Consider the following 8,653-nt stretch of genomic DNA (forward strand, 5'->3'; position numbering starts at 1 on the left):
TCTCTACTACTATATCCTTAAGATATTTCCATTCTCATTAAAGGGTGATGCTAAAACTTGGTTTAATTCTCTTGATCCTGGTTGTGTGCGTAGTCCCCAGGATATGCTTTATTACTTCTCTGCTAAATATTTCCCTGCTCATAAGAAACAAGCTGCCTTGAGGGAAATATATAAGTGCAAATTGAAGAAAAGAGTCTCCCACAAGCTTGGGGGAGGCTTCTCTAGTTACTTAATGCTTTGCCTGATCATCCTCTTAATAAAAATGAAATACTTGATATCTTTTATAATGGACTAACTGATGCTTCCAAAGACCACTTGGATAGTTGTGCTGGTTGTGTTTTCAGAAAAAGAACAGTCGATCAAGCTGAATTGCTATTGAATAATATGTTGACTAATGAAAATAATTGGACACTTCCTGAGCCAACTCCTGAGCCAACTCCTAAACCAACTCCGAAGAAAAGGGGTGTTCTATTTCTCAGTCCTGAAGATATACAAGAGGCAAAGAAATCTATGAAAGAGAAAGGTATTAAAGCTGAAGATGTTAAGAATTTACCTCCTATTGAAGAAATACATGGCCTTAATAAACCCCCTATTGAAGAAATACATGGTCTTGATAACCCGACACAGGTAGTAAAGGTAAATTCTTTCTATAGATATGATAAAGTTGAAATCCCGTCTACTAAGTTTGCTAGCCAATGCTTGGATGAATTTGATGACTTTATGGCTAAACTAGAAAACTTTAATGCTTATGTTGGTAGACAACTGAAGTGTAATGCTTATATGATTGGACACTTGAGTGATTATATGTCTAGAGTTAAAGGTGAACTTAAACTCATTAGTATACATGCTTCCATGGTTACCACTCAAGTAGAACAAGTGCTTAAGGCACAAAATGATTTGCTCAATGAATTAAATAATAATAAACATGACTTTGCTGTTAGAGTAGCAACTAGAACGGGTAAAATGACTCAGGAACCTTTGTATCCTGAGGGCCACCCTAAGAGAATTGAGAAAGATTCTTAGAGAAATAATGTAGATGCACCTAGTCCTTTTAAAAAGAAGAAGAAAAATGATAGGACTTTGCATGCTTCTAGTGAACCTGTTGTAGACACACCTGAGAATCCCAATGATATTTCTATTTCTGATGCTGAATTACAATCTGGTGATGAACATGAACCTAGTGATAATGTTAATGATAATGTTCATGTTGATGCTCAACCTAGCAATAATAATGATTTGAACCTGCAGTTCATCTTGATAACCCACAATCAAAGAATCAACATTATGATAAGAGAGACTTTGTTGCTAGGAAGCACGGTAAAGAAAGAGAGCCATGGGTTCGGAAACCCATGCCTTTCGTCCTAAACCATCCAAGAAAAAGTATGATGAGGATTTTGAGCGCTTTGCTGAAATAATTAGACCTATCTTTTTGCGTATGCGTTTAACTGATATGCTTAAAGTGAATCCTTATGCTAAGTACATGAAGGGTATTATTACAAATAAAAGAAAGATACCGGAAGCTGAAATTTCCACCATGCTTGCTAATTATACTTTTAAGGGTGGAATACCTAAGAAACTTGGAGACCCAGGAGTACCAACTATACCATGCTCCATTAGAAGAAACTACGTTAAAACTGCTTTATGTGATCTTGGAGCCAGTGTTAGTGTTATGCCTCTCTCTTTATATCGTCGACTTGAATTGAATAAGTTGGCACCTACTGAAATATCTTTGCAAATGGCCGATAAATCAACTGCTATACTGTCAGTATTTGTGAGGATGTGCGTGTTGTGGTTGCAAACGTTACTATCTTAACGGACTTTGTTATTCTTGATATTCCCGAGGATGATAGTATGTTGATTATCCTTGGTAGACCCGTTTTGAATACTTCAGCGGTTGTTATTGATTGCAACAAAGGCAATGTCACTTTTCATGTTAATGGTAATGAGCATACGGTACACTTTCCGAGGAAACAACCTCAAGTCCAGAGTATCAATTCTATTGAAAAAATTCCAACTATTATTATTTGAGGTCTTGAATTTCCTCTTCCTACTGTCAAGAAGAAATATGATATTCTTATTATTGGGGATGTGCATATCCTCGTTGAGGTAACCTAGTGTTATTCGAAATTTCTCCGGTTACATGTTATTCGGAACGAGTTTGTTAACAAGACTTGATCAACCTTGCTAGTGGATTCCTTTTGATGAGCATGAGATGGATGAAGTGAGAAGGCACAACCTTCTGTGCCCTCCTTTTACTTTCTATTATTTTGATTAAATAAAAATAGTATTTTATGTCTGTTTCTGAATTATCCATGCAATAAAAAAATACCCCGAAAATGAAAGTTCTCCAAATGCCCTGAAAATTTAGTATGATTTTTTCTGGAATATTTGAGAATATCTGTCACTGAGAACATAGCAGGGGGAGCAAGCACCTGGCCACGAGGGTCAGGGGCGCGCCCTACACCCCTGGACGCGCCCCCTGCCTCGTGGGCCCATGGTGGCCCCCCTCCACTTATTCCTGCACCCATGCTCTTCTTCTTCCTCCCAAAAAAAAGCACTATCCAGCTCAAGCACGAGTTCTAGCTCATTTTGCTGTCATTTTCGATCTCCTTGCTCGAAGTTCCATTCACGAAACTGCTTTGGGGGATTGTTCTTTGCTATGTGACTCCTCCAATGGTCCAATTAGTTTTTGTTCTAGTGCTTTATTCATTGCAAATTTTTGCTGCCTAGGTGACCCTGTTCTTGAGCTTGCATGTCAAATTTATATGGTCCCAAGTAGTTCTAATGCATAATATAGTCTCTAGGCACTTGTGGGAGTAGTTGCTATCAATTTTGTTGAGTTTGGTTCACTTTTATTTTGAGTTACTAAAAATTTCAGAAATTTTCAGAAAATGATGAAGAGATTTTTGAGGGGCTCTTCTAGCCAAAGCTCGAAGGAGAAACAAAGTAAGGAGAATAAAAAGCCCAAGTATAATCTCCCTCATGTCGTGGAAGTTCGGCCATGTGAATGGCCTTGTGATGATTTCTTTAGAGCAGCCGGGATTCATGATGATTTCTACACTTTGGCTGATGATGCAGGCCTCACCGGTTTCCTCCACGACCAGCTCGAACAGTATCTCTTACTCACTAATACTTTCGTGCAAATTTTTTACTTTTATCCTAAGAAATCACCTCCTTCAGTAGAGTTTCATTTATATGATGAGGCTAGGGAGATGCCAGTACGTGAATTTTGTGCGGTTTGCAAGATAGCCTTCGAGGTCGGCTTAGAGGAACCACATCGTAAAGATGTGGATGGATTTATTGATATGATTACTGTAGGGGAAACGAGGAAGGTTTCTGATGCAAGAATTACTAGCATACATTTTCCTGTTTTACGTTACTTTGCAATATTTGCTAGTCGATGCTTAATTGGTCGCGGAAACTGTGGAAACCTTAGTGTTCCCGATATTATTATTTTGTGCCATGCTTTATTTCGTGATAACACTGTTAGTATGGGTGCTATTGTTGCTAAACGATTGAGTCTGAGTCGTACAAAGGGCCCCATCTTTGGAGGCATCTATGCTTCACGCCTTGCTAAACACTTCAGAATACCTATTAGGCATTATGAGAAAGAAGAAAAGCTACTGCCTCGTACTTTTCTAGATTATAAGAGCATGGTAGCACATGAGTTTATTGTTAAAAATGATGAGAAGATACTTAAGTATAATTTGAGATTTCATAAAACTCATAGTGGGACTATTATCTTGCCAGCACCCTCTTTGTTTGACTTGACTGCAGGCACGTACCTCATCTTGCCGGAGGCCATTTATGCCTACCAGGGCCAGACGTCAGCTTCAGAGCCTGAGCCGGAACCACCACTTGACCCTTATCGACCGTCCTTTTATCAGTGGGATCCGGAGGAGATAGCCAGCCAGTGGTACCCGGATGACACTCCTCAGTACACCGGAGCGAGTAGCCGTGATCCATGGGCATAGACCAACTTAGGCCAAAAGCCTAAGCTTGGGGGTGTACGTATTTCTCACCGACATTACATTCATGTTCACACACTCATTCTAGTTGTCGGTGCTCATACTTTTTCATTGTACTACCCATGCTAGTTTACTTTCTTTTCTTGCTTTCTTCTTGTGTGTTTGAATAACCTTAAGACAAAACCAAAAAAATTAGTTGTAGCTTTTAGTACTTTACATGCTTGTAGTAGTAATTAAAAAACCCAAAAAGATTTCTCGTTCTTCTTTTGCTTGCTGGGAGCTTTCCCATGTAAATAGTTTTATTTCTTTTCTTTTCTTTGGGGGTCGAGAGGAGAAGACCATAATGAAAATGTTGAGTGGCTCTTATATGCACTATTGTTGATTTAATCAAGAGCCCATATTACCTTGTCTTCTCCCTTGAATTGAATGCTTGCAGATTCCAGCTTAAAAAAGTCCAGTGCACGTGCCTATTATTATTATCCACACCATTCGGTCATGCAAGTGAAAGGCAATAATGACGATATATGATGGACCGATTGAGATGAGAGAAGCTGGTATGAAATCGACCTCTCTTGTTTTTGTAAATATGATTAGTTCATCGTCCTAATTCAGCCTATTATGAATAAACATGTTTGCAATAGCAATTGGAGATTATAGTTGCTTATGCCATGCTTAATTAGCTAGAAGCTTATAATGGTTTACCTTACGTGCCAACATGCTATTAAAATGGTTGTGATGTGGTATGATAGGGTGGTATCCTCCTTTCAATGATTCGAGTGACTTGACTTGGCACATGTTCACGCATGTAGTTGAAACAAAATCAACATAGCCTTCACGATATTTATGTTCATGGTGGATTATATCCTACTCATGCTTGCACTCAGTGTTGATTAATTTTAATGCATGTTCATGACTATTGTCGCTCTCTAGTTGCTCGCTTCCCAGTCTCTTTCTAGCCTTCACTTGTACTAAGCGGGAATACTGCTTGTGCATCCAAAATCCATAAACCCCAAAGTTATTCCATATGAGTCCACCATACCTTCCTATATGCGGTATTGACCTGCCGTTCCAAGTAAATTTGTATGTGCCAAACTCCAAACCTTCAAATGAAATTCTGTTTTGTATGCTCGAACAACTCATGTATCAACTAGGGTTGTTTGTATCTTCCATGTTAGGCGGGTTATTCTCAAGAGGAGTGGACTCCGCTCCTCATTCACTAGAAAATGGATGGTCACCGGGATGCCCAGTCCCATGCTTAAATCAAATCAAAATAATTGCAAACAAAACTCCCCCAGGATTATTGTTAGTTGGAGGCACCCATTGTTTCGGGCAAGCCATGGATTGATGCTTGTTGGTGGTGGGGGAGCATATACTTTACCATTTTGTTTGGGAACCGCCTATAATGTGTGTAGCATGGAAGATATCGAGATCTCTCAGTTGTTATGTTGACAGTGAAAGTATACCGCTCAAAATATTATTTATCTCTATTTCAAAATTGAGCTCTGGTACCTCTACAAATCCCTGCTTCCCTCTGCGAAGGGCCTATCTATTTGCTTTTATGTTGAGTCATCTGTTGGAAATATGCCCTAGAGGCAATAATAAAATGGTTATTATTATATTTCCTTGTTCATGATAATTGTCTATTGTTCATGCTATAATTGTATTAACTGGAAACCGTAATACATGTGTGAATACAAAGACCACAACATGTCCCTAGTGAGCCTCTAGTTGACTAGCTCGTTGATCAACAGTTGGTCATGGTTTCCTGACCATGGATATTGGATGTCATTGATAACGGGATCACATCATTAGCAGAATGATGTGATGGACAAGACCCAATCCTAAGCATAGCACAAGATCGTGTAGTTCTTTTGCTAAAAGCTTTTCTAATGTCAAGTATCATTTCCTTAGACCATGAGATTGTGCAACTCCCGGATATCGTAGGAGTGCTTTGGGTGTACCAAACGTCACAACATAATTAACTGGGTGGCTATAAAGGTACACTACAGGTATCTCCGAAAGTGTCAGTTGGGTTGGCACGAATCGAGACTGGGATTTGTCACTCCGTATGACGGAGAGGTATCTCTGGGCCCACTCGGTAATGCTCATCATAATGAGCTCAATGTGACTAAGTAGTTAGTTGCGGGATCATGCATTACGGAACGAGTAAAGTGACTTGTCGGTACCGATATTGAACGAGGTATTGGGATACCGACGATCGAATCTCGGGCAAGTAACGTACCGATTGACAAAGGGAATTGTATACGAGATTGATTGAATCCCTGACATCGTGGTTCGTCCGATGAGATCATCGTGGAACATGTGGGAGCCAACATGGGTATCCAAATCCCGCTGTTGGTTATTGGCCAGAGAGCTGTCTCGGTCATGTCTGCATGATTCCCGAACCCGTAGGGTCTACACGCTTAAGGTTCGGTGACGCTAGAGTTGTTATGGGAATTAGTGTGCAGTTACCAAATGTTTTTCGGAGTCCCGAATGAGATCTCGGATGTCACGAGGAGTTCCGGAATGGTCCAGAGGTAAAGATATATATATGGGAAGTCCTATTTTGGCCACCGGAAAATGTTTGGGATTTTTCGGTATTGTACCGGGAAGGTTCTAGAAGGTTCCAGAGTGGGTCCCACCTGCATGGGGGGACCCACATGAACGTGGGTAGTGGGGGAAAGGCCCCACATCCCTGGTAAAGGCGCACCAAGATCCCCCCTTAGAAGGAATAAGATCATATCTCGAAGGGATAAGATCAAGATCCCTAAAAAGGGGGGATAACAATCGGTGGGGAAGGAAATGATGGGATTTCTTTCCTCCCACCTTTGCCAACGCCCCAATGGACTTGGAGGGCAAGAAACCAGCCCCTCCACCCCTATATATAGTGGGGAGGCGCATGGGAGCTTCACCCCTTGCCCCTGGCGCAGCCCTCCTCCCCTCCAACTCCACCTCCTCCTCAGTAGTGCTTGACGAAGCCCTGCCGGAGAACTGCAAGCTCCACCACCACGCCGTCGTGCTGCCGGAGCTCTCCCTCAACTTCTCCTATCCCCTTTCTAGATCAAGAAGGAGGAGACATCCTCGGGCTGTACGTGTGTTGAACGCGGAGGCGCCGTCTGTTCGCGTTAGATCGGATCTTCCACGATTTGAATCGCCGCGAGTACGAGTCCCTCATCTGCGTTCTTTTAACGCTTCCGCATCGTGATATTCAAAGGTATGAAGATGCACTCCCCTCGCTCTTGTTGCTAGAATCTCCATAGATTGATCTTGGTGATGCGTAGAAAATTTTGTATTTCTGCTACGTTCCCCAACAATAGCATCATGAGCTAGGTCTATGCGTAGATTCTATGCACGAGTAGAACACAAGTAGTTATGGGCGTTGGTTTGTTCAATATGCTTACCGTTACTAGTCTTATCTTAATTTGGCGGCATCGTGGGATGAAGCGGCCCGGACCGACCTTACACGTACACTTACGTGCGATAGGTTCCACCGACTGACATGCACTTGTTGCATAAGGTGGCTAGCGGGTCCTACTCTCTCCCACTTTAGTCGGATCGGATTCGATGAAAAGGGTCCTTATGAAGGGTAAATAGCAATTGGCATATCACTGTTGTGTCTTTTGCATAGGTAAGAAACGTGCTTGCTAGAAACCCATAGCAGCCACGTAAAACATGCAACAACAATTAGAGGACGTCTAACTTGTTTTTGCAGGATATGCTATGTGATGTGATATGGCCAAAAGAATGTGATGAATGATATGTGATGTATGAGATTGATCATGTTCTTGTAATAGGAATCACAACTTGCATGTCGATGAGTATGACAACCGGCAGGAGCCATAGGAGTTGTCTTAATTTATTGTATGACCTGCGTGTCAATCAGAACACCATGTAATTACTTTACTTTATTGCTAACCGTTAGCCATAGTAGTAGAAGTAATAGTTGGCGAGACAACTTCATGAAGACACGATGATGGAGATCATGATGATGGAGATCATCGCGTCATGCCGGTGACGAAGGTGATCATGTCGCGCCTCGAAGATGGAGATCAAAGGCGCAAGATGATATTGGCCATATCATGTCACTCTATGATTTGCATGTGATGTTTGTCATGTTTACATCTTATTTCTTAGAACGACGGTAGCATAAATAAGATGATACCTCATTAAATTTCAAGAAAGTGTTCCTCCTAACTGTGCACCGTTGCGAAAGTTTGTTGTTTCAAAGCACCACGTGATGATTGGGTGTGATAGATTCTAACGTTCACATACAACGGGTGTAAGCCAGATTTACACATGCAAAACACTTAGGTTGACTTCACGAGCCTAGCATGTACAGACATGGCCTCAGAACACAAGAGACTGAAAGGTCGAACATGAGTCGTATAGTGGATACGATCAACATGAAGATGTTCACCGATGATGACTAGTCCGTCTCACGTGATGATTGGACACGACCTAGTTGACTCGGATCATGTATCACTTAGATGACTAGAGGGATGTCTATCTGAGTGGGAGTTCATTAAATAACTTGATTAGATGAACTTAATTATCATGAACATAGTCAAAAGGTCTTTGCAAATTATGTCGTAGCTCACGTTTTGGTTCTACTGTTTAGATATGTTCCTAGAGAAAATTTAGTTGACAGTTGATAGTAGCAAATTGTGCGGACTAGGTTCGTAAAC

The sequence above is a fragment of the Triticum dicoccoides genome, chromosome 4B (genome assembly GCF_002162155.2).
Source record: "Triticum dicoccoides isolate Atlit2015 ecotype Zavitan chromosome 4B, WEW_v2.0, whole genome shotgun sequence".
NCBI classification, from domain to species: Eukaryota; Viridiplantae; Streptophyta; class Magnoliopsida; order Poales; family Poaceae; genus Triticum; species Triticum dicoccoides.